Source organism: Meles meles, chromosome X (genome assembly GCF_922984935.1).
Source record: "Meles meles chromosome X, mMelMel3.1 paternal haplotype, whole genome shotgun sequence".
Taxonomy (NCBI): domain Eukaryota; kingdom Metazoa; phylum Chordata; class Mammalia; order Carnivora; family Mustelidae; genus Meles; species Meles meles.
Window position 1 is genome coordinate 56,321,742 of NC_060087.1, and position 5,450 is coordinate 56,327,191.

Below are 5,450 nucleotides of genomic sequence, written 5' to 3' on the forward strand. Positions count from 1 at the left end.
TCCCTAATGAACATGGACGCCAAAATTCTCAACAAGATCCTACCCAATAGGATCCAAGAGTACATTAAAAGGATTATTCACCATGACCAGGTGAGATTTATCCCTGGGATGTGAGGGTGGTTCAACATTTGCAAATCAATTAACCTGATAGATCACATTAACAAAAGAAGTGACAAGAATGATATGATCCTCTCAATTGATGCAGAAAAAGCATTTGACAAAATACAGCATCCTTTCCTGATTAAAACTCTTCAAAATATAGGGATAATGGGAACATACCGCAATATCATAAAGGCCATCTATGATAAGCCCACAGCGAATTTCATTCTTAATTTGGAAAAACTGAGAGCTTTTCCCTTAAGGTCAGGAAGATGACAGGGATGTCCACACTTACTGCTGTTGTTTAACATAGTACTGGAATCGTAGACTCAGCAATCAGACAACAAAAAGAAATAAAAGGATTCAAATTGGCAAAGAAGAAGTCAAACTCTTTCTCTTCATAGATGATATGATATTTTACATGGAAAACCCCAAAGATTCCACCCCCAAATTACTAGAATTCATATGGCAATTCAGCAATGTAGCAAGATACAAAATCAATGCCCAGAAATCAGTTGCATTTATATAACTAACAATGTAACTGAAGAAATGGGAAATTAATGAATCAGTTCCATTCATAATAACACCAAAGCCATAAGATACCTAGGAATAAACCTAACCAGAGAGGTAAAGGATCTATATTCTAGAAACTACAAAACACTTATGAAAGCAATTGAGGCAGACACAAAGAGATGGAAAAACATTACATGCTTATGGATTAGAAGAATAAATATTGTGAAAATGCATATGCTGCCCAGAGCAATCTACAGTTTCAATGCAATCCCTATAAAAATACCATCAACATTATTCAAAGTGCTGGAACAAACAATCCTAAAATTTATATAGAACCAGAAAAGACCCTGAGTCACCAGGGGGCTGTTGAAAAAGAAAATCAAGCTTGGGAGCATCACAATACCTGACTTCAAGCTATATTACAAATCTGTGATCTCTTCTCTTGTTTACAGGAAACCTCCAATGAACAGCATGTAGCACCAAGACAGCATGGTATTGGCACAAAAACAGACAGATCAATGGAACAGAATAGAGACTCTAGAAGTGATCCTCAACTCTATGGTCAACTAATCTTTGACAAATCAGGAAAAAAATATCCAATGGAAAAAAGGCAGTCTCTTCAATAAATGATGCTGGGAAAATCGGACAGCCACATGCAGGAGAATTAAACTGGATCATTCCTTTACAGCATACACAGAGATAAATTCAAAATGGATGAAAGACCTCAGTGTGAGACAGGAATCCATCCAAATCCCAGAAGAGAACACAGGCAGAAATCTCTTCTACCTTGGCCACAGCAACTTTGTGCTAGACATGTCTCTAAAAGCAAGGAAAACATATGCAAAAATAAATTATTGGGACTTCATTAAGATAAAAAGCTTCTGCACAGCAAAGGAAAGAGTCAACAAAACTAAAAGGCAACCTATGGAATTGGAGGATATTTGCAAATGACATATCAGATAAAGGGTTAGTATCAAAGATCTGTAACGAACTTATGAAAATCAACATCCAAAAAACAAATAACCCAGTCAATAAATGGGCAGAAGACATGAACAGACATTTCTCCAAAGAAGAAGGCCATACAAATGGCCAACAGACACATGAAAAAAAAATGCTCAACATCACTTGTCATCAATGAACTACAAATTAAAACCACAATGAGATACCACCTTACACCAGTTAGAATGGCAGAAATTAACAAGACAAGAAACAACAAGTGTTGGTGAAGATGCAGAGAAAGGGGAATCCTCTGACACTGTTGGTGGGAATGCAAGCTGGTACAGTCACTCTAGAAAACGGTATGGAGGTTTCTCAAGAAAGTAACAATAGAGCTATCCTTTGACCCAACAATGGCACAACTGGATATTTACCCCAAAGATATGGATATATTGAAAAGAAGGGGCAGATGCACCCCAATGTTCATAGCAGCAATACCCACAATAGCTAAACTGTAGAAGGAGATGAGATGTCCTTCAACAGAGGAATGGATAAAGAAGATGTGGTTCATATTTACAATGGAATATTACTCAGCCATTGGAAAAGATGAATACCTATCATTTACATCTACATAGATGTAACTGGAGGGGATTATGCTAAGTGAAATAAGTCAAGCAGAGAAAGACAATTATCATATGGCTTCACTCATATGCAGAACATAAGAAATAGCACGGAGGAACACAGGAGAAGGCAGGGGAAATTGAAGGAGAAGAAATAAGAGAGGGAGACCAACCATGAGAGACTCTGGACTCCAGGAACCAATTTGAAGGTTACAGAAGGGAGGACTTGAGAGAAGATTGTAACTGGGTGATGGGTATTAAGGAGGACATGGGTTGTGATGAGCCCTGGGTATTATACACAACTAATGAATCGTTGAACACTACCTTAAAACTAATGATATAATGCATGTTGGTTAACTGAACATAACAAAAAATAAGGCAAAAAAAGAGACATAAAATATGACACCACAGCAAAAGCAAGAGGGAGGAGGACATTGAGAGAACAAGAAGGAAGGAGAGAAAATGTCATTCATGGACTACAGTACCTACAGCAAACCTGCAGCCCAGCAGGGCTATAGTGATTACACTGCCCAGTCCCCTCAAGGATTTGCACAGACCACTCTCACATATGGGCAGCAAAGTTTATGACACCTGTGGACATTCCATTGATGTCTTCTTTATCCAGGTGTACAACATCTGCCAGACTGCCTACGTAACTTCTTATGGACAGGCTCCCCTGGTTATACTTCTCCAGCTGCTCCTGAGATATATGGTCAGCCGATCTAGGGGTATGGCACTGGTGTCTATGATACCACCACACTATTGTTATTACCACCCAGGCCTCCTATGCTTCTCAGTCTGTATATGGCTTTCAGCCTGCTTACCAAGTATATGGGCAGCAGCCAGCAACTTCCACACCTGCAAGACCATAAAACATGAAACTAATGAACCTTAATCTAGCACAAAGAATTGTAACCAGCCCAGCCTAGGATATGGATAGAGTGACTGCAGTTATCCCCAGGTACTTAGGACCTACCCCTTGCAGCCAATAACAGCACCACCATCTTATCCTCCTACCATCTATTCCTCCAGACAGTAGACTAGTTATGATCAGAGCAGTTACTCTCCGCAGAACACCTATGGGCAACCAAGCAGCTCCACACAGCAGAGTAGCTATGGTCAACAAAGCAGCTATGAGCAGTATTCACACACTAGTTAAACTTCTGACAAACTGGATCACACAACCAGGTTCCAAATCAATATAGCCAACAGAACACCAGCAGAGTTTATTCCAACAAGACCACCCCAGTAGCATGGGTGTTTATGGGCAGGAGTCTGGAGGATTTTTTTCAGACAAGGAGAGAACTAAAGCATGAGTGGTCCTGATAACCAGGGCAGAAAGAGAGGAGGATTTGATTATGGAGCCTGAGCAGAGGCGGGAAGGTAGGAGGACATGGTAGAATGAGCAGCTCTGGAAAGCAAGGTGATTTCAGTAAGCCTAGTGAACCCATGGCGGAAGGACCAGATCGTGATCTATAAGCCCACCTATAGATACAGAAGAAGAGTTTCACAACAGTGCAATTTATGAGTAAGGCTTAAGTGACACTGTGACTCTAGATGATCTCGCATACTTTTTCGAAGGGAACCAGACAACACAAAATTCACATCTACTTGGACAAGGACACAGGAAATCCCAAAGGCAATGCTACAGTGCCTTATGAAGACCCACCAACTGCCAAGGCTGCTATGGAATGATTTGATGGGAAATACTTTCAAGGGAGTTAACTTACGGTTTCTCTTGCTCACAGGAAACCTCCAATGAACAACATGCAATTTTTTATGCTTCCTCTGAGGGCAAAAGGATGCTGCTCCCATACTCTGAAGGTCCAGGGGCCCCATGGGTCACATGGGAGGCTGTAGAGGAGCCAGAGATGGTATGTCCCTAAGAGGGCCCCAGGATTCCCAAGGGAACCCATCTGGGGGAGGAAAGTTCTGGTTTCCACACCCTGGTTTGGGTGTGGAAACCAGAACTTCACCTGGAGAACAGGATAAAACAAGTATAAGCCCCCAAAACCTGAAGGCTTTCTTCCATCACCCCCTCCACAACCTGTGTGGTGACCATGGCAGAGGCAGTCCTGGTGGCATGACAGTAGGAAGAGGTGGCCTCATGGACTATGATGGTCCCCATGGAATGTTCAGAAGTGGCCATTGTGGAGACAGAGGTGGCTTCTGTAGTGGCAAAGGCATGGACTGAGATTGCTTTAGAGGAGGAACACAAGACGTCTTTGGACATTTGAACATATGGGAGGAAGAAGAGACAGGAATGGAGGACCTGGAGAAATGAATAAAGGCAAGCAATGCCCTACTAGATGCAGAGACCCTGCAGAACTGCATTGACTATTTGATATATTTTTTAAACAGAAAATGTTTTAGAATTATATTTCCATATTTATAATGTTGACCACAACATTACAATTATTCCTTTTCTGTACTTTAGTATCCTTCATCATCTGCGATGAAACATTAAAAGTTAAGTGGTAGTCGGGGCGCCTGGGTGGCTCAGTCGTTAAGTGTCTGCCTTCAGCTCAGGTCATGATCCCAGGATCCAGGGATTGAGCCCCACATCAGGCTCCCTGATCAGTGGGGAGCCTGCTTCTCCCTCTCCCTCTGCCCCTGCTTGTGTCCCCTCTCTCACTGTGTCTCTGTTTGCCAAATAAATAAATAAAATCTTTAAAAAAAAAGTTAAGTGGTAGTTTGCCAAGTTTTTATCATTCTTTTAAACATGGTAGTTTAACTAAGACTAAACAATGGAAACCCCTTGTGAGCATGCTGGTATCATTGTGGAGAATGAAGACAGCCTCAAACCGTAACAATGTTAGTGGCTGTGATTTTTTTTTTGCTTAAAATTCCAAATGTTCATAAAAAATATGACACCATATACCAAAAACATGGGGATGAGAGGAATAAAGAATGTGTTCAAACTGAACAACCATGAGCTTAATGTAGACTGTTATGTGCAGAAAATTTTATATATAAATCTAATGGTACCCAGAAATCAAAACCACAGTAAGTATGAAAAATTAAAGAAAAAGAAATCCAAATATATCACTAAAAAAAAATCAGGAAACAAAGACAAGAAGGGATCAGACAAGACAAGAAGGGAACCACAAAACAGATATAAAGTGACAATAAATACACATCTACCAATAATTATTTTAAATGCAAATGAACTAAAAGCTTCAATCAAAAGACATATGGTGACAGAATGGGTGAAAAAACAAGATGCATCTCTATGGTGCCTATAAGAGATTTATTTTAGACCTAAAGACACCTGTAAATTGA

The 5,450-nt window shown here is 40.5% G+C and overlaps 1 pseudogene; it reads left to right on the forward strand.

Annotated features, from left to right (window-relative positions):
• Positions 1-2,630: 2,630 nt before the first annotated feature.
• Positions 2,631-4,362, forward strand: LOC123934834 (annotated as a pseudogene).
• The last annotated feature ends 1,088 nt before the right edge of the window (positions 4,363-5,450 follow it).